Below are 22,039 nucleotides of genomic sequence, written 5' to 3' on the forward strand. Positions count from 1 at the left end.
GGAATTTCCACATTAAGATCCATGTCATATGAACATAGAAATCATTTTCATTTTTTCCCTTTACTATGTATTCTTTTTGTTCTTCTCACCTCACTGCCCTTGTTAGGATGGCTAGTAAAATGTTCATGAAGACTGTTCTGAAATGATATCATTGCTGTCAATTTTCTGGAATTGCGATAAAATGAGTAAAAATACTTTTAAAATTTGCCTACACTCTATCCATTTGTGGAGATCTTATTTTCTCTCTATATTAAAAAGATTCAGGGCTCTGTTTGGTATCTTAGCCCTTTTTCATGAAAAAAAAATTCATTTAATGTTTCTTGTGTGTAGTTTTTGTAGTAGTGGATTTTCTCAAACTATTTTTTAGATTTCTTTATCACTTTTGAAAGATAGTTTCATTGTGTGGAAAAATTTGGTCTGACACTTTTTTTTCTTTTGGTGCTTTAAAAATTCTTCTCCACTGTTTTCTGACCTGAAAGATGTCTGATATGTCTGCTATAATTCTCTTGTTCTTCTGTATACAATTGCACTTTCTTCCTGAATGCCTTCAAATATTCTTAACCTTTGACTTTCAACAATTTGAATATAATATGTCCAGATTTTTTTTTAAATCCTGCTTGGGGTATTAGGGGGGTTATTTTGTTTGGTTTCTGTTTTTATTTTTTGGTTTAGTGGGTTAGTGTATTTCATTCTTTAGAGAAAAGAATTTGACCATATGTTAGATGGTTTTACTTTGTTCCACAATTCTTAAGTGCATGTTTCTGGGGATTTTATTGTTACTGTTGCATTTTCTTTTTCTGTTTCAGCTTTTGTAATTTTCTGCTTACCTATGTTAAAGTTCACTGATTTTTTTTTCTTTTTGCCTTTGTCTAGTATATTTATGAGCTCATAAAAAAGCATTCTTCAGGGCTTCCCTGGTGGCTCAGTGGTAAAGAACACATCTGCCAATGCAGGAGACACAGGTTAGATCCGTGTTCCAGGAGGATCCCACATGCTGCAGAGCAACTAAGCTCCTGAACCATAACTATTGAGCCTGTGGTCTACAGCCCAGGAGTCACAACTATTGAGCCTACATTCCAAAATTACTGAAGCGCATGTGCCCTAGAGCCTGTGCTCTGCAATAAGAGAAGTCACCACAAATGAGACGCCTGTGCACTGCAACTAGAGAGTAGCCCGCACTCACCACAACTAGAGAAAAGCCCACGCAGCTACGAAGACCCAACACAGTCAAAGATAAATAAATAAAATTATATTTTAAAAAGGCATTTTTCATCTCTGTTTCCATCTTTGTTTCTAGCATTATTAGAAACTTTCTGATGATTTTCAACTGTCTCCTAAAATTCTCCTTTTGTTCATGCTGACTTCCTTTTCCATCAGACCCTTTAACATGTTAATTTTAGTACTTTTTAGATTCTGGGCAGTCTCTGACTCAGATTCTGTTGAGAGACTTCTCTCTTGAGTCCTTTCTCTTGCTTTTTTCCCCTACATGTTGCAATTTAAATTGACTGCTGTATATAGTATATAGAACAATAGAGATAGAAGTAAAGGTTATCTAGAAACTGGCATGACCCTTCTGTTAGGACTTTAGTACATGTTGACTCAATTTAATTGGGAGTTGAATTGGTTTTGTTATTGTTTTAATCACCTTCAGTTCACCATCAGTTGCGAATTTTTCTAGCATCACATTGTTCCTAGGGTGGTGGTTTACCAGATTTCTCTCAGTGCTCCTACTCCTTTAAAGCTTGAATGCTTTAAGAGAAGGCTTTAAGGCCTTCCCTAAGTGTTCCTTTCCATATGTGAGATTTCTTGCCCTTCTACCATTGTAGATTGCAGTTTCTTGCTGTTCAGTGTTTCTTATCTGCTTGAGGGTGGGGAGTGAGAAAGTTTCCATTTTTCTCATTCAACCATAGCTTTACCATTAACAGATACTATTTCCTTTTTTTTAAAGGTAGTACCTTCATAGAGATGGAGAAGCTCTATACAGTCAACAAAAACAAGACCAGGATCTGACTGTGGCTCGGTTCATGAACTCCTTATTGCCAAATTCAGACTTAAATTGAAGAAAGTAGGGAAAACCAATAGACCAGTCAGGTATAACCTAATCCCTTATCATTATACAGTGGAAGTGAGAAATAGATTTAAGGGACTAGATCGGATAGATAGAGTGCCTGATGAACTGTGGATGGAGGTTCGTGACATTGTACAGGAGACAGGGATCAAGACCATCCCCATGGAAAAGAAATGCAAAAAAGCAAAACGGCTGTCTGGGGAGGCCTTACAAATAGCTGTGAAAAGAAGAGTAGTCAAAAGCAAAGGAGAAAAGGAAAGATATAAATATCTGAATGCAGAGTTCCAAAGAATAGCAAGAAGAGATAAGAAAGCCTTCCTCAACGATCAATGCAAAGAAATAGAGGAAAACAACAGAATGGGAAAGACCAGAGATCTCTTCAAGAAAATAGAGATATCAAGGGGACATTTCATGCAAAGATGGGCTCGATAAAGGACAGAAATGGTATGGACCTAACAAGCAGAAGATATTAAGAAGAGATGGCAAGAATACACAGAAGAACTGTACAAAAAAGATCTTCACGACCAAGATAATCACGATGGTGTGATCAGTCACCTAGAGCCAGACATCTTGGAATGTGAAGTCAAGTGGGCCTTAGAAAGCATCACTACAAACAAAGCTAGTGGAGGTGATGGAATTCCAGTTGAGCTATTTCAAATCCTGAAAGATGATGCTGTGAAAGTGTTGCATTCAATATGCCAGCAAATTTGGAAAACTCAGCAGTGGCCACAGGACTGGAAAAGGTCAGTTTTCATTCCAAGCCCAGAGAAAGGCAATGCCAAAGAATGCTCAAACTACCGCACAATAGCACTCATCTCACACTCTAGTAAAGTAATGCTCAAAATTCTCCAAGCCAGGCTTCAGCAATATGTGAACTGTGAACTTCCAGATGTTCAAGCTGGTTTTAGAAAAGGCAGAGGAACCAGAGATCAAATTGCCAACATCCACTGGATCATGGAAAAAGCAAGAGAGTTCCAGAAAAACATCTATTTCTGCTTTATTGACTATGCCAAAGCCTTTGACTGTGTGGACCACAAGAAACTGTAGAAAATTCTGAAAGAGATGGGAATACCAGACCACCTGACCTGCCTCTTGAGAAACCTATATGCAGGTCAGGAAGCAACAGTTAGAACTGGACATGGAACAACAGACTGGTTCCAAATAGGAAAAGGAGTACATCAAGGCTATATACTGTCACCCTGCTTATTCAACTTATATGCAGAATACATCATGAGAAACACTGGGCTGGAGGAAGCACAAGCTGGAATCAAGATTGCCAGGACAAATATCAATAACCTCAGACATGCAGATGACACCACCCTTATGGCAGAAAGTGAAGAGGAACTAAAAAGCCTCTTGATGAAAGTGAAAGAGGAGAGTGAAAATGTTGGCTTAAAGCTCAACATTCAGAAAACGAAGATCATGGCATCTGGTCCCATCACTTCATGGCAAATAGATGGGGAAACAGTGTCAGACTTTATTTTGGGGGGCTCCAAAATCACGGCAGATGGTGATTGCAGCCATGAAATTAAAAGACACTTACTCCTTGGAAGAAAAGTTATGACCAACCTAGATAGCATATTGAAAAGCAGAGACATTACTTTGCCAACAAAGGTTCGTCTAGTCAAGGCTATGGTTTTTCCTGTGGTCATGTATGGATGTGAGAGTTGGACTGTGAAGAGCTGGGCACCAAAGAATTGATGCTTTTGAACTGTGGTGTTGGAGAAGACTCTTGAGAGTCCCTTGGACTGCAAGGAGATCCAACCAGTCCATTCTGAAGGAGATCAGCCCTGGGATTTCTTTGGAAGGACTGATGCTAAAGCTGAAACTCCAGTCCTTTGGCCACCTCATGCGAAGAGTTGACTCATTGGAAAAGACTCTGATGCTGGGAGGGATTGGGGGCAGGAGGAGAAGGGGGACGACAGAGGATGAGATGGCTGGATGGCATCACTGACTCGGTGGACGTGAGTCTGAGTGAACTCTGGGAGTTGGTGATGGACAGGGAGGCCTGGCATGCTGCGATTCATGGGGTCGCAAAGAGCCGGACACAGCTGAACGAATGAACTGAAGTGAACCTTCATGGTAATCTCCAGTGGTAGGGAAAATCTCTAGTGCTTTGGTCCTAGGAGCATTTCTTGGCCCTCTTCAGGAGTAGAAGATTTTTCTTTCTGCAGTTGTTTTGGGTCACCTAAGAGCAATAGTTTACTCTCCTTTCTTAGAGTCACAAAGACTTTTCTTTCTTATTGGGAATGGTTTTGGTGGGGCTTCATACCTTTCACATAAACATGTCTGCTACTCTCTTCCAGTCTTTTCCCAAGGGTGGTTATTTTCACTCCCTTTTCCATTCCCTAATTATTCTCATTAGCTCTCAAAGAAGTCTACAGGAAAGAACCTACAAGGTTATGAATTTACCTTCTGTCTGTGGCTCCCAGGGGGTCTATAGTTTCATACTTACCCACATTTGACCTTTAGAAATTCGTTGAAACTTTTAGTCAAATTCCTATAACCTGCTTATAGGGATGTCTCATTTTCTTTCCATTGGCAGAGGTCAGCCAGAGCTCATGTTCTCTCCTGAATGCACACATCTTTCCTAAAAATTCAGGCTAATTGTTTGCCCTGTGATCTCAGCTGTCTAATGAATTCAAGTTATGATTTTATAGTTTATCTGGCTTTTTTATTGTTATTGTGGGAGTAATTTCTTTTCCAGCCTGCTATGTCTTTATGTGGAATCTAGAAATTCCCGATGTCTGTGTTTTATTTGCTTAGGTTTTCTATAGTTGTTACAATGGGCCTGATGGCTTTTTACTATCTTCTACATTATGATTGAAAATCAAATGTCATAATAATCTTCCTAAAATGTAGATACTCCTTTGCTTCCTAACTTTCAGTGGTTTCACATAGTACAGCAAGTTTTAATTAATACATTTCAAACTAATTTACTCATCTCCTCTGTCTCTTTCATATAAGGTCTTGCATGATCTTGTTCTTTCTTACCTTTCCAACTGTATCTCATGCCATTATCCTTCTTACTTTCTATAGTCTAGCCCAGGGGTTGGCAAGCATTCTTTGTAAAAAGCCAAATAGCAATTATTTTAAACTTATGTCATATGGTTTCAGTTACAAGTATTCAACTATGCTACTCTAACATCAAGAAACTATAGACAACACTAATTACTTTGGCTGTATCCAAAAATAATTTTATATACGGACACTGATATTTGAACTTCATATATATCGAAATATTCATTTTTTTTCTTCTAACTACCTAAAGATGTACAAACCACTCTTAGGATTCAGGCCACTGTGTGTGTGTGTGTGTGTGTGTGTGTATAACAGATCAGATTTGACCCATGACCTGTAGTTTGCTGGCTGGATTGATTTCCTTATCCTGAAGTTTGTCTTTAAGTATGACCTTTTCATATATTCCTTCTCTTAACCACCCTTTCTAAAGTAAATATGCCCCTCTCACTTATCACTGCATCCTATTTCTTATTAATGTTCTTATCACAATGTATAAGTATGTTTAGATTTCCTTGGCTCTTGTCTGGTCTCCTCTAATAGATTTTAAGTTACCTTTGGTCAGGGACAATGTCTATTAAAGTTTTATTCACCAGTGCCTAACACTAACATTTAGTAAGGATTAAATAAACATTTCTTAAAGGTACTACTCAGCCTCCTTTTCCCTTTTGGCTTTGTTTATTTGAAGGTGAGGATCCATCTGACTGTTTTAATTATGGACTTACTGAAGACATTTGGAAGGCTTAATTATGTTAAGCAGTACCAAGTCTATGGCTTGATGAACTTAAAACCATTTGCTTCCCCTTTGCATATCATGGACAACAACTTGGTGGTAGATCTATATAACGTGTAAAAGTTACCATAGCTGAGTTCTGACATTACTAATTTTTTGGGAAACAAAGTGGAAAACTTAGTAGTAGGCTTCAACAGCACAACTAAAATCTTACATATCTTAAAGACAGTCGGGTGAGGAACAAAAGAGAAACTTTTTTGAGGTCATAACTGAAAGTTTATTACTAGTAGCAATTATATGAAATGCTGTATAAAGGATTGTGGTGCTGCATCCAGGTGTTTTGAGTTATGGAGAAAAGAATAGACTACTGTAAGAATGGAAATCAACAATTCAATGTTTAAATAAATATTATTTCCTGTCATTGAGACATGACCATCTCAATTTAAAAAGTTCAGAGCAGAAGGGCAACTTCCTTTTTTCTCAAGTCATTGTACTTCCATCTCATAAGGAATGATTTGTCATCTAAAAGGTTGAAGGTGGATAGCCATTGTCTAGTTTGTAGGTGGTGAAAAGGTAGAGGGGAACATACCCTAAACCAGGCCCATAAATGGCACCTATCATTCTCATTCACTTTTCATTGGTTATAATCATCTGGCAACACACAACTACAAAGGAAGGGGGGAAATGTAGTCTAGCTTAGCAGCCACATGATAAACAAGGGGAGAATATATTTTGATGGGCAACCATCAGTCTCCTGGGACTAGGCATAGAAGGAGTATTAGGATTCTTTTAATACCATCTGCTATGGATTAGGAGAGATGTTATTAGTTGTACTTGCGTTAGGTGTAGAATGTCATGTTTACTCTCCTAGAGGGTCCTAAAGTTTAAGTATAATTCAACAGGTATTTGTTGAGCATCTCGTATGGGCAAGGCACTGTTGTTTCTGTGCAGATAAAAAAATAAAAACTGTCCCTGCTTTATCATATATTAAAGAATCAGAAACTCAACTCCAGATAATGGAACATCAGACATCAGCTACCAATAAAGGGAGGTACAGGCTTGAGAAGGCAATGGTACCCCACTCCAGTAATCTTGCTTGGAAAATCCTATGGGCAGAGGAGCCTGGTAGGCTGCAGTCCGTGGGGTCACCAAGAGTCGGACACGACTGAGCGACTTCACTTTCACTTTCACGCATTGGAGAAGGAAATGGCAACCCATTCCAGTGTTCTTGCCTGGAGAATCCCAGGGACGGGGGAGCCTGGTGGGCTGCCGTCTATGGGGTCACACAGAGTCAGACATGACTGAAGCGACTTAGCAGTAGCAGTACCTTGAAAATCACATCCCAGACTAATTTAATAAAAGTGAGAATGTGATGTTTCAGAGACATTAGGAAATAGAGAGCACTTGACAGAATAGATACAAACACTAAGATGACAAAGGACTGGAATATAGGCAAGGATCATAGAAGCAACTAAAGGGCATTGGTATCAGATCAATCAGCCCATCAGGTAATGTGCAGACTGTCCTCCCCACCAGATTAACATTTGTAACTCTAGGATATGAGAGCCCCTGCCTGATAAGATTCCTTCTGTGCCATGCTACCTTAAATCCTGCGGCCTCTTCTGTGACTTCCATTACAGGTTTATTTCCTCTACACTGGCCATTACTCTAGCAAGTCATATTCCAAAGATGGACATGTTTAAAAAAAAAAAAACTGGGGAAAAAAAAAAAAAAAAAAAACCTTTGATGGGGGAAAAATTGTGGTAATTGACATTTGTAAGAGGGAGCTGAGCACTGTCTCTAGCCAAATTAAGAATGGCATAAGATGCCAACAAAGAAGTAGAAACTCTTGCCTATAAACACTGCATGGGGTCATGTGCTTATGAAGTCACCAATCTAACATTTGGGTATTTAATTTTAAGAACATCAAAGATCCCTTCAGCTACTCAAAGATTGGACCTGTTACTTTCATTACAGTGATTACCTTCCTGGATATATCCTACTTTCCACAGCCTTAAATTTTCTATGCCCTATTCCTATCCCACCTTTGTTCTTCAATAATTTTTTTGCTTCACACTTCTTTAAAATTGGGTATGTGCTGCTCAGCATTTCTAACCAAAGCAACTGAAGCTAGGGGGGAAAAATGAGACCTCAAATCACTTACCCAAGCTGGGTGGTTAAGATAACCTTTTTTAAAAACTGAGGTAACTAGTGTGGTTAGGAAAGGACAGTGAGGTAGAACTTGTTTTAGCATCAAAAACAAAGCTTTAAAAACAGTACATTTTTATTTGACATTAAACAACAAACTCCCCAATTTGTCTCAGTTGTGACATATAGACAGCTTTAGGTTGCCTTTTTGGTGGTTATCCGAACTGAACAAGACTTTTCAGTCTTCACAACAACCAAGGCTCAGATATTATGTGTTTCACATCAGTTCACAAGTCCATGTGTGTCTTCCATTCATCAGAGCATTTTGGCATAGATCCTTTTAAGGTAAAAGGGTAGATGTAAAGCTGTTTCTTTTTCTTAAGAAAAAAAAAATTGTTCACAACTTCATTTATGCCACAAAAATCAGATGACAGAATGTTCTATTATTCTTGTTTATCAGTAGTGTGGCCTTGGGATGCCAGAAACTGTGAAATGAAGACTGTTACTTTCTCCTTTCCAATAATGCATCTCTCATCCCTACCTGGAGAAAGGGGAGTTACTGAGTCCAGCTAATAGTACATATTAAACACCAAACATTATTAATATCAGATACACCTTACACTTAAATAAAAATATACAAAGCAAAAACTACAAACATTACCCCAAATCCCATTCAAATTCGCTCCCTCCAGCAACTATCTCCTGCCATTCTTCTATTTCCTTCTATTTTTACAGATGGTATTGTTGTCTTGCCATGTAAACTTTAAGGTGTAGATGCTTTGAAAGCGTGTATGAATTATAGTGAACGATAAAGTCCTCTTTCTACGTAGTGGACCGACTTTAGCTTTAAGACTACCTTATGATGGAGAGGTCACATAGATTTAATAAATTCCATAATTATATAACCCCAGGCTTAACTGATGGACAAAGGACTTTGTCCTCATCTTAACAGTGACCAGTTTTTAAAATTGAATTACACTAAGAACAGCAATCCCCAAGTTAGATCTGGAGGTAGCAATACTTTTAAGACCAACTCTTTTTAGAATCAGGCTTGACCTTTTCTTTCACTCTTCCTCCTATCCCACCCTCTGTGAGTGATTTAAAAAGAGAAAAGGCCAAAGCCCATTTGGGCCTATATGTAGATTTTTTTTCCCCTCCAACATTTGCCAAATACTTTCAATTTCTATTATTCTTAAGGCTTAAGCATAGTAAAATTGTTAGGCTATTTTCAAGTCTTATCTTAAGCAGGTTTTGATGGTGAAAAGGAAAAGATTTCTAAATTGTAAGTTGAGAAGCTGTTGTTGCAAAACACAAATCATGTCTCCATCTCCAAACTTGCTAAGTAATATCAGAGGATTGTTTTTAAAAAAGACTTAGGCAGTGTATATTTGTCATAGACAAAACTGTAAGTGTGTTTCAAAACCAATTGTGATTTGAGTATGAGTGGTTCTTCAAGGTTGGTACCAATGAGACTGAAGTTTGGGAATCAGTTGCTTCTCATCCCTCTTTCGGCTCACTATGATCACAACCATTTTTCATGAGGGATGGGTTAGGAAAACTGAAGTGTTTTATTATAAGGAAGGATCCTGCAATTTAAGGAGCAGTTCAGTAAAAACCCCTGCTTATTGTAGTGGCCAGAGTGGTTTAAGATGGAGTAGGAATTAAACCACACAATATTATTGAGGAAGTAAGCCGTTTAGCCCTGATCAGAAAATAGGCCAAAAGGCAAATTTTAAGTTCTCTGGGAAGGCATTCATTTTCTCATGTCTCTTTCTGGGGGTTAGCTAGAGAACCTAGCTAGAACCCAGCTAAGGAGCTTATATACAATAGGCACTCAAACATACTTGTAGAATGAATGAATAAATTTAAAAAATTAACAATAACCTCTTCTCTTATATACCAGTTTCCAAGTCAAGTAAGTGTCTTTCAGTCAAGATCTTTTTTGTTTTCTGTCTAGGAATTAGCACAATGCCTTGAAATAGACACTCATTCAATGAAGTTTCACTCCATTTCTTGTTTTTTTTTTTTTTAACTGCATCTCCAAGACAATTTCTTTTTTACCAGATCTATTTCATTTAGCATCACCTTCTTCAATGCTTGTATGAATAACTGAAAAGCTTTTTTATTCCTTCTCTACAAAACATGCCAAAGAGAAAGTCATCTGTTTAATCATTCCATCTCAGTATCTTAATATCACAGCTACTTTAGTTTTTCCAACTAATGAAAGAATTGCAATCTCCTATTAAATTTGTTCTTGTGTGTCCTCCATGTACTAGTGAAATTAAAGTATATTTTGGTCTAGGTCTTGTAAATCTCTTCATTCTCCTCAGCACTTAAGAACAGTACTTCATTCAAGTGAATAATTTACAAAATATGGAAAATCTAGGAAGAATCTTTTTTATTGTCTTCCTGATTCCATGCCATAATAATCTTGATTGTCATCTTACCCATTTAACTATAATAAAAACAGAATATTAATGAATTAAAGGACAAACTCTGAGGCCTTTTATTAATCTTCTGGCTTCAATCTAGGTCAATGAGCACATGACATTGATACTTTCTAGAGCCAAGAAATATATCTTCATTTTACATTGAAAGAACCATATTGTTTTTCTATTTTTTAAATTTCCAAGGCAAGTCAATAGGTTTTCTGGACCAGACTTCACCAAGAAAATAGGAACAAGAATTCAAGGAACAGGAATAGGATCTAGGGAACGGGAACTCAAATATTTACTTAAAACTCAAAGATGTTTTTGGATCTTCAGTTATAATCTTTGATCTATCTAAAGCCCTTTAGACTAGGCCCATTTCATATCTCTTATGCTCAGGACCTAGAATGATATATTTTACATAAAAGATGCTGTTCATCAAATTAATCTAAAAGCCAACCTGAACCATTTTTTACTCTTTCAATTTCTCTATGCCAGGCCAGAGTGGATTGAATTCACCTCCATCTTCAGCATTCAGCATTTAAAAGACCAATGGAGAATGACAACATCTTGCTCTTTAAACAAAGAAACAAAAAAATTCCATTCCTTTAGTCAAGCCAGGGAGCAAGTGGCCTTCTGGTCTGGATTTTATCTTTCCACCTAGCTCAGCATTCAGCATACTGCCTTGCACAATTCCATTCTGCCCATGTTTTTATCATCAAATAAGCTGAGCAATGGTTAAGTAATTTTTATTCTGGATTCCCACTCATGTTATTTACAGCATCTGATAAGGAGAGTCATTTTTATATCCTAGAGCATACACAGTTTTGAGCTTTATAGATAGAAAGTAATCAGTAACCATTCATTAAGCCAACAGTTAATTCTTTAGATCTGTATAGAACAGTAAGCTTTGTAAAATTTATACAGATCTCTGTTACAGGTTCAACAATAATGGCAATGAATTTTTGCATCCCTAGTTGCTATCTCTTGGAATAAGAGAGAGTAAGTAATCAATGTTCATTCAGCAGATATGGCTTATATATGTATGCCAGTTTAAGACCTACAAATTGATTTTATATATTACCTTCTGCTGCCCAGAACACAGTAAAGATGGATTATCTTCTTATCTCTTATGCTTATCAAGGAGACTGGCACATAATTATCATCCAGGCTTGCATTCATCAGACATTTAGTCCTTTATGTATCATATTTGAAGTGTTCAGTAATTAACAATCCTTGCTCAAATTTTTTCTGACTTTTTTCATCGTATAATAGCTATGATACAATTTTGCAAGCCTAGTATTAGGCATACCAACTGAGGAAATCAATAGTTACACTTATATGGTACTCTTAGAGTTCACAAAATACTAACGTATGTTATTGCCTATTCTCAACTGTAGGCACAATAAAATGATAAATTTGTGTGTCTCTTTAGTGCCTATAACAGTGAGTTCACATAGTAGGCAACTAATATTAATGACCCATTCATTTACCAAGTATTTAAACTCTCAGTTTGTATACTGAGAATTTTATACTGCCTTTCTCATAGTGGGTCAAACACACAATGAGAACCTGTGGCTCAGATGGTAAAGAATCTGCCTGCAGTGCAGGAGACCTGAGTTCAGTTTCTGGGTCAAGAATATCCCCTGGAGAAGGGAATGACAACCCACTTCAGTTTTCTTGTGTGGAGAAATCCACAGAGAGAGGAGTCTGGTGGGTTACAGTCCATGGGGTCGCAAGAGTCAGACATGATTGAACGACTAACACACACAAACAAATGTCTGTCTCAACCTAAGTTTTGTTCACAGAGAAAACACCTAATGTTTTATATTTATGTAGCATTTTATAGTTAGAAAGCTCAATTTCATTCATTACATTTTCCTATTACCTTGGGAAATATACTGGTAATAATTTAGTTCAACATCACCAGTAAAGTCTTTATTGATTAAAATAAGTAATATCTAATTCTTTATATATAAGTAGTATAGGACATAAACATCCCTCTTATCACTTGGGAGCATTGTCTTAGATTTCACAGTACCTGAAACAATAGCTGGCATATATAAGGAAATTAATACTTATTCATTCATTCATAAACATATAGCCCATTGGTATTTATACAGTGCTTTAGTACAAAGCACTTTAAAATGTACGGCCTATCTAAAATTTTTAATTATTCTATAATAAGAATATTCTTTTCCTTTGACATCTGTAGTGCCCAGGATGTTATCTGGCACATTATAAGTAATCATAATAGCTTAAATCCCTTGTGTTTGCAGTATGCTTTATAGTTTAAGGGTTTGGAAGCCTGGCATGCTGCAGTTCATGGGGTCACAAAGCGTCAGACACGACTTAGCGACTGAACAATGTTTTCTTTTCTGTGACTTGGAATACTACATCTGTACTCAGAATCACCAGAGCCACAGAAACACAATGGCCACAAATACATGAATTACTCATTTATCATAGACTTAATTCCTAATATCTGTACAGTATTACATACTTTTGAGAAAGCCCTTTATTCACGCTTTTGTTCTTTGTATATACAGTGCCTAGAAATGTATATACCATGTAATCAATGTTCATTCATCAACTCTGAAAATTGTGACAAGCTTTTAAAGTGCATAATAGTTTATAAGTCACATTCATATATTTTTCTTCATATCACCTGGATATGACCATAAGTAATCATTGCATCCTTAATGCATACAGGGACAGGCACAAAGAAAGAAATTAATATTATTCAGCACACAGTCCCTGGCAATTACACCAGGGGTGATAAACTGTGGCCCACAGACCATATTCACTTTAAAAATAAAAAAAAGCAGAGAGAGACCATATGGCTTGCAAAGTATAAAATAATTGCCATCTGATCCTTTACAAAAAGGGTGTGATAACCCTTGATTTACATAATGCTTCACAACTGACAACGCATTTTCAAATGTTAGCTGTGCATGAGTGCCAATACATTATTAATGAGAAAGTCTTGCTTTTTTTCTGTGTTTTACAGTGCTTTCATATATATTATCACTAAAATTATCTTTCCTTATGGTAAGAGGAAAAAAATTAATGAAAGGATTAAACCTGCTAAATATTCCCAGATTTTCTCACCTTTAAGCCTAGAGGTAGGTATTAAACCGAGGGATAAAACTTATGCAGCTTACCACATTATTAGGCCACTACTATGAGCAGGGAGTTCATGCTCCTTCCTTGGGGCCTCACTATGTGTTAGGCCCAATCCTCCTTCATAACCAACAGTAAGAATCCCAAACCTCAGGTATCCTGCTCACCCAAGCTCAAATAAGTAAGATGTTGCTGGCTGGCACTTCTCAGCAAACTGGCACATCTGTGTATTTCTTGTCTAATTCTTCTCATTGGCCTGTGGAGCATCTCTTCACATTTTCTCTAGATAGCTTGGCACTTTCTTTCCCCTCAATAACTGAACCTGATACTTTCCTTCTCTCATCAGCCTAGAGCTTCTGAGGAAAGAGGGGACTGAAATATAATGTCAGCTATGTGTCCCTCTCAAGTGGAGAGGAGGTGAAGAGAAATGGAAGTTTAAAACTTCAAAAACTTAATAAATGGTTCAAAACTGTAATAAAAACAGGCCAAAGCATAATATTACTGATCTAAAGATACGTTTTTTTTTTTTAAAGGTAACATCAAAAGGAAATCTCAAAAGAAGTAGATATAAATGGAGACATGAGAAGGAAGGGAGAACTGAAAATGTCCAAGAGTAGGGAAAAGAGCAATAGAAACAGCTGGGGTTTAAGAGTCTCATCTTGGAATTTCCTTTGGTCCTGGGGCTTCTTTCTTTCCTGGTATCTCTGTCACGAACCTCCAGTTTCCCATCTAATTTAGTCTTGAAATATCTGTCTCTCTTGGGCCTTCTGTCTTATATAGATAGGTTTGAGTCCTGGGTCTTTGTGTGTGCTAGGGCACTTCCATCTTTTGGGTCACAGGTCTTCAAGACAAGGTTTTTTAATCCCATCCTAGGTCTTTGGCCTTCTGTCTCACGGAGACTTGAGTCTTCTATCCAACTCCAGTCTAGACCCTTGGACCTTCTGTTGGTTTTGGATCATCTCACAGGGCGGCCTGGCATAACGAACAGCTCTGCAATGCTTATTTTGATAGCTGACACTCTGCACCTACTGGAAGGGGTTAGGAGGCGCCTTTACAAACACACAAAAGAGCACACACACAAACACGCATGAAAAAATATGCCAGGAGAGAGAATTGCATGAAATCAAAGAGGGGGAGACATAGACTCAAGAAATACTCAAAAGTGAATAGAAAGGCAAAAGGAGAGAAGAACCAAGAGAACAGAGATGAATGCTGAAATTGAAAATCACAAAGAACAAAGAGACACTGGGGCACACAAAGCATGAGGAAAAAAAGAGAAAATAGCCCAAGAAAGGCACAAAGAATATGTAGAAAAGAGAAATATGCAAGATAAAGAGTAGAAACAGCAGAAGGGTAGCCAGTATCAGAAAAGGTGAAATGTCAAGCCAACAAGGGGAACGGGTGACAGAGTTCACAAAGAGAAAAAGAAGAGAGGCAGGCATAGCAAGAAATGAGCAAAAGGCACACATAACTCAAGAGGCTCACAGAGAACGGTGAAAGAAGAGCTAGATCTAGCAGAGCAAGGAGAATCAGTAACAAAATGAAGAAAACTAGAGAGAGACATTTAAGACAAGACACAAACCACTCCTGGGTACAAAAAAGTAAATGAGACAAAGATATACAGAGAAGAAACTAGCAAGAGAATCATGGAAATGGGTAAGACATACTTTAGACAAGAAAGACCAAAGACATTCAAAGAAGAAACAGACAAACAAACAAATACACACTTATGAGTTTAAAAGATAAGCAAAGGCAGACATGGAAGAGGGTAAGAAACAGAAGAGACAAACTACAGTGATGAGCATGACAGGCACAAGAAGCATCACAAAGAGAAGAAAACAAAAAAGTGCATTAATAATTGCAATAATCTGTTATTAGTGTCAATATTATTTATATTACTACTAACAATAATAATTATAATAACAACAATTACCACCAACACAGATACTCTTCTACTTACAAACTTTTACTTTGGGAATTTTTTACATAGAATCAAACCACACCAACTCTGTGCTACTAGATGGTATCAGTGGTCACTTGTATTGTGTCAGTTGAACTTATGAAACTTCTTAGGTTACCTTTTACCTATCATGTACTAGGCAGTGTACTAAGCACTTTACATACATGATTTCATTTTAGCTTCACAAATAGACAAGTCTAATCAGACTCTAAATTGCCAAAAGGTTGTTCACGTGATGAGTGGCAGTTTACATTAATCTCACATCTCATCTCACCTCCTATCTCATATTATCTCATGTGCCTCAACATTCTGCTACAACTTTCCCAAGAGTTCCCGGAGAGCCAAATAAGTTGCCACACATAAGTGAACATTATACATAGTAAAGGGCCTTTAGAGAGCGCCTAGTTAGTTCTCTCATTTTATATCTTCACTTTTCCCCATTCCTTTATAAAATCGTCATACTTTTGATGATTATAGTGGCTGCTTCAGGGACTAGGTTTTCTTTAATATTATATCCGAACTGCAGATTCGCTCACAAGAGTGAGAGGCCAGCCTTTCAGCAAAAAACAAAAACGTTTTTGGCTTAAGTTTCTATGTGTTTAGGCCTCTAAGTGTGGCAAATGATCTATGTAGAAAAGATAAACAGACAAGGTGAAACTAAATTACCCTATGACACAACTGGTACACAGACTATATTATCTTTTGAGTTGCTTTAGTGAAACCAACTGTTAATATAGGTTACTGATCATCCTCCCATCTCACATTCAGCACCTCTTCCACCATGGATCACTATACATCATCCCACACAAACCTCCATCAAACAGACATTAGCTCTAAACTAATGCTCATAGGATTACACCAACAACAACTTACTTCATTCTGCTATTCTAAAATGCTAGCATTGCAGGCATGTTGATCTTCCTTGGTGTGTTCACATTTCTTGCTCTTTGCACTACTTCAGGGAAAGATAATGATTTGGCAAATATGAAGGGAACAACCAGGAGCTACAAAAGAAAACAAGAAAGAAACCATGTAAATGCCATGAAGAAGTATTAACTGAGTACTGTGCTAGAGTTATGGGAAGACCCAAATTAATGAGCTATAGAAACTGTCTCTACAGAACTTAGAAAAGTATAAAGTTGACACTTTTAGGTCCTTAGAGATAAAACTAATATAACTGCCTCATTCAACAGAATAGGAAACTATGGCATAAACAGGAAAATGTCTTGCCTAATAACACTTGGGGAAAACCACTAGACCATTCAGGTATGACCTAAATCAAATCCCTTATGATTATACAGTGGAAGTTAGAAATAGATTTAAGGGACTAGTTCTGATAGAAAGAGTGCCTGATGAACTATGGATGGAGATTCATGACACTGTACAGGAGACAGGGATCAAGACCATCCCCAAGAAAAAGAAATGCAAAAAAGCAAAATGGCTGAGGAGGCCTTACAAATAGCTGTGAAAAAAAGCAAAGTGAAAAGCAAAGGAGAAAAGGAAAGATATACCCATTCGAATGCAGAGTTCCAAAGAATAGCAAGGAGAGATAAGAAAGCCTTCCTCAGCGATCAATGCAAAGAAATAGAGGAAAGCAATAGAATAGGAAAGACTAGAGATCTCTTCAAGAAAATTAGAGATACCAAGGGAACATTTCATGCAAAGATGGGCTCAACAAAGGACAGAAATGGTATGGAGCTAACAGAAGCAGAAGATATTGAGAAGAGGTGGCAAGAATACACAGAAGAACTGTACAAAAAAGAGCTTCATGACCCAGATAATCATGATAGTGTGATCACTCACCTAGAGCCAGACATCCTGGAATGTGAAGTCAAGTGGGCCTTAGGAAGTATCACTACAAACGAAGCTAGTAGAGGTGATGGAATTCCAGCTGAGCTATTTCAAATCCTAAAAGATGATGCTGCTGAAGTGCTGCACTCAATATGCCAGCAAATTTGGAAAACTCAGCAGTGGCCACAGGACTGGAAAAGGTCAGTTTTCATTCCAAGCCCAAAGAAAGGCAATGCCAAAGAATACTCAAACTACCGCACAATTGCACTCATCTCACACGCTAGTAAAGTAATGCTCAAAATTCTCCAAGCCAGGCTTCGGCAATATGTGAACTGTGAACTTCCAGATGTTCAAGCTGGTTTTAGAAAAGGCAGAGGAACCAGAGATCAAATTGCCAACATCCGCTGGATCATCGAAAAAGCAAGAGAGTTCCAGAAAAACATCTATTTCTGTTTTATTGACTATGCCAAAGCCTTCGACTGTGTGGATCACAATAAACTGTGGAAAATTCTGAAAGAGATGGGAATACCAGACCACCTGATCTGCCTCTTAAGAAACCTGTATGCAGGTCAGGAAGCAACAGCTAGAACTGGACATGAAACAGCAGACTGGTTCCAAATAGGAAAAGGAGTACGTCAAGGCTGTATATTGTCACCCTGTTTATTTAACTTATATGCAGAGAGACACTGGGTTAGATGAAGCACAAGTTGGAATCAAGATTGCCAGGAGAAATATCAATAACCTCAGATATGCAGATGCTCACCACCCTTATGGCAGAAAGTGAAGAACTAAAGAGCCTCTTGATGAAAGTGAAAGAGGAGAGTGAAAAAGTTGGCTTAAAGCTCAACATTCAGAAAACTAAGATCATGGTTCCATCACTTCATGGCAGATAGATGGGGAAACAATGGAAACAGTGGCTGACTTTATTTTTCTGGGCTCCAAAATCACTGCAGCTGGTGACTGCAGCCATGAAGTTAAAAGACACTTACTCCTTGGAAGGAAAGTTATATTTCCTACTTAGACAGCATATTAAAAAGTAGAGACATTACTTTGTCAATAAAGGTGCCTCTAGTCAAGGCTATGGTTTTTCCAGTAGTCAGGTATGGATGTGAGAGTTAGACTACAGAGAAAGCTGAGCACCAAAGAATTGATCCTTTTGAACTGTGGTGTTGGATAAGACTCTTGAGAGTCCCTTGGACTGCAAGGAGATCCAACCAGTCCATCCTAAAGGAAATCAGTCCTGGGTGTTCATTGGAAAGACTGATGTTGAAGCTGAAACTCCAATACTTAGGCCACCTGATGCAAAGAGCTGACTCATTTGAAAAGACCCTGATGTTGGGAAAGATTGAAGGCAGGAGGAGAAGGGGATGACAGAGGATGAGATGCTTAAATGGCATCACCGACTCAATGGACATGAGTTTCGGTAAACTCTGGGAGTTGGTGATGGACAGGGAGGCCTGGCGTGCTGCAGTTTATGGGGTCGCAAAGAGTCAGACATGACTGAGCGACTGAAGTGAACTGAATAACACTTGGTGAGGCACTGGAAACATCATCCATCACAGCCTTATTCCTTTAATTGGATAGTAATCTTTACAAAGCCTATACAATCAGGACTTTCTGCACTGAACAGTTACCTCTACCTCTCAACCTGTATCCCCCTAATCATCCTCTCTCATCACTGACCTAAAGTACACAGTGTGCTAGTTCTTTAGATGCAGTCTGATGATAGACAACTTTGTGCCTCCCATTCATAGTTGTGAAGCTTCTGTCAATTAGCAGGCAGAGCATAAAAAGATAAATCTCTATTTTATCTTCTCAAACAGCTTGTTTTTTGTTTTGTCCCACAGCTTTCCCAAGGCATCTTGAAGTATGTAAATGATTGGCAAAATTCTCCAATAAGGCCTCAAGGGAGACTTTAGGAATCAGAGGGTCCAGAATGATGATTGGCCCATGATCAGTGTCACAGATGTGTCAGTCATCATCCATGTTCTCCTAAAACTTAGCTGTAAGCCTCTACCACATACTTCAGTCCCATCCTAAACACCCTAACTAATGCAGCCTGCTATTTTCTTCACATCATCATTTTAACCCATGTCACACTCAGTTACTTCCCAGGGTAATTAGGAGGCAGTTTTTTTTTTTTTCTTTTCTTTTTACCAAAGCAGATATAGATGATAATGACTAAAACAATCTAAATGGAAAGCTAAGTGCAATGTATACTGAAAAACAAGAAATTAAAGACTAATTATTATGCTTTTAGGGACAGTTTACCCACCTCTGGATGTGTGGTGGTTATCTTGAGGCTTCACCTTCTTAACTGGGCCCAGGAAAGAATCTTGGTATAACCTCCTGGCCTAGAGTTGTTGCTCAGTGGTAGTGAATCTTTCCCCTGGAGGATCCTCATGCCCCATCTCCACCTAGGAATCGTCAAAGGGAATGGGTCACTAACACTGTAAAGCAACAGGCCTATTCTTTTGAGGTAGATCTGGAAAAGAGATAAAAGAAAAATAAATTATTGAAATTCAATACACTGGGAAAGTCTGTCCCAATGAGTAACTAGGGGTTAAATTGAACCATGTCTACCCTTTTCTTCAGATTAAGGACTGGAGATTTAGAACTGTGTAGAGCTTTATATTCTATTAATAGCTACCAGCTTGCTGCTGCTGCTAAGTCGCTTCAGTAGTGTCCAACTCTGTGAGACCCCATAGATGGCAGCCCACCAGGCTCCCCCGTCCCTGGGATTCTCCAGGCAAGAACACTGGAGTGGGTGCCATTTCTTTCTCTAATGCATGAAAGTGAAAAGTGAAAGTGAAGTCGCTCAGTCGTGTCCAACTCCTAGCGACCCCATGGACTGCAGCCCACCAGGCTCCTCCATCCATGGGATTTCCCAGGCAAGAATACTGGAGTGGGGTGCCATCACATTCTCCAAGCTACCAGCCTAGCAGCATGCAAATTCCTCTATTCATTCAAGCTGCATTCCCTGTACTTCCCCTCATTTTCTAGAGCAACTTAGAGCTGAATAATTACCCAAATTCCCATATTTTGTTTTAGTCACCAGTCTCTACTGATGAATAATCCTCTAGAGCAGTGGTCCCTAACTTTTTTGGCACCAGGACCAGTTTCATGGAAGACAATTTTCCCATGGACCAGGGTTGGGGAAATGATTTTGGGATGATTCAAGTGCATTACATTTGTTGTGCACTTTATTTCCATTATTATTACATCAGCTCTACCTCAGATCACCAGGCATTAGATCCTGGAGGGTGGGGACCCTGCTTGAGAGCGTGGGTTTTTAATGTCCTTGTGTCCTCAAAAAATACAGGTCAAGAAATTAAGGGATTGAAAATAACAAAAGGAAGAGCTAGCTTTCTCTATCGGGAGAGCCATCAAGCCACTTGAGAAGAATTCCAATGTGGTCTGACCATATGAATTCTGTAAGACGTTGCCTCAGGCTTCTTTTATAAAGTACTATTGTAAGAATTGAGTGATCCATCTCAACAAAAGTACGTCTCTCTCACCTAGTTTTGTAGCACTCCCTTCTTTTATTAATAATTTGTATATTAAGCAGTAAGATGTTGGAGCATTGCCAAGGTAAACAGAATTGTTTTCTCCTCAATCTACATGGTACAGTTCTTGAATAGCTTATATAAATGAGGTACCACCAAAGTACCAGGATATTCAAAAAATCAAGAATGGCTACAGGCACATAAAACCTCAGTTATTATAACAACTAAGCAAATCTATGCAAAAGGAAAAACAAGGATCCAATAATGTAGCTTACACAGGCCCTTGGATCTCTATTATTCTACTCTTATACTCAAAAAGAAAAAATGTATAGAAATTGATGAAAATTGGCTCATGTTCTGTTTTTAAAAGGAGAGCTATAGGAAGTTAAAGCCTTTAAAGCCAAAGACAGAATTCACACAATAAGCTCCTTACATTACCTTTTTCTCCAGGGAAACTGCAAGCCATCCTATTAGATTGGTTGGAGCTTATCCAGATTCTCAAAAGGAAAGACCTGCTGAATATGAAGCTTCTTAAAGTTGCTTGCAGTCCTCAGGTCTGATATGCTTGGAATGTCCTTGAGAAGAAAGAAAGGGCAAGGCTCAATATAATATTCATGGTGAGATTTGACAGAAAACAACAGAATTCGTTACAGCAATTATCCTTCAATTAAAAAAAAACAATTTTTTTTAAATGCTGAGAAAACCTCAACAATAAAAAAAAAAAAGAAAGAAAAACCACTAAGAAGCATTAACCTGAAACATTAGATATAGGTATCTCCTGTCTCTCATCTCTAGCTTGTTGTCTCCCTAAGGTCCTGTAATGGTCAGCACTGGCAGTATCACAGAAGAACCAAGCAAGTATAGAAAAAAGAGCTAAATTAAAGTATGAGTCAAACCAACAGCCACTTTAAGGGCTGTCTAAGTTTGTGGCCTAAAGGTGCTAAAAATACTTCAAGATGCAAAGCAGCAGAGGAATTGCTACTGCTGCCTGGAAGTACAATTGCCTTGATCATTTTTAATAATTGGTTACCTGCCCTTACTCTAGGATAGGAGGTCACTGAAGAAGGTCTAAGTCAGGTTTGCAATCTTGAAAGTATTTTTTATGTTATGGTATAGTGTGGAAAGAACCAGGTATGGCTTCCAGATCCCTGATCAAGAATTACCACATTATAAGGATCTTTATGTCAACATCCAACAAATCCTAGACACTTACTCCTTGGAAGGAAAGTTACGACCAACCTAGACAGCATATTAAAAAGCAGA

At 38.1% G+C, this 22,039-nt stretch overlaps 1 long non-coding RNA gene across 3 annotated transcripts in view; it reads right to left on the reverse strand.

Annotated features, from left to right (window-relative positions):
• Positions 1-8,085: 8,085 nt before the first annotated feature.
• LOC113887899 overlaps positions 8,086-22,039 on the reverse strand; it is a 37,938-nt gene continuing 23,984 nt past the window's right edge. For all 3 annotated transcript variants that reach the window (XR_003509855.1, XR_003509854.1, XR_003509853.1), the window contains exons 3-6: positions 21,215-21,351; positions 19,546-19,755; positions 16,353-16,483; positions 8,086-15,308 (exon numbers count right to left, since the gene is read on the reverse strand). This is a non-coding gene — a long non-coding RNA (uncharacterized LOC113887899). The remainder of the gene's footprint in view (positions 15,309-16,352; positions 16,484-19,545; positions 19,756-21,214; positions 21,352-22,039) is intronic.

Source organism: Bos indicus x Bos taurus, chromosome X (assembly GCF_003369695.1).
Source record: "Bos indicus x Bos taurus breed Angus x Brahman F1 hybrid chromosome X, Bos_hybrid_MaternalHap_v2.0, whole genome shotgun sequence".
NCBI classification, from domain to species: domain Eukaryota; kingdom Metazoa; phylum Chordata; class Mammalia; order Artiodactyla; family Bovidae; genus Bos; species Bos indicus x Bos taurus.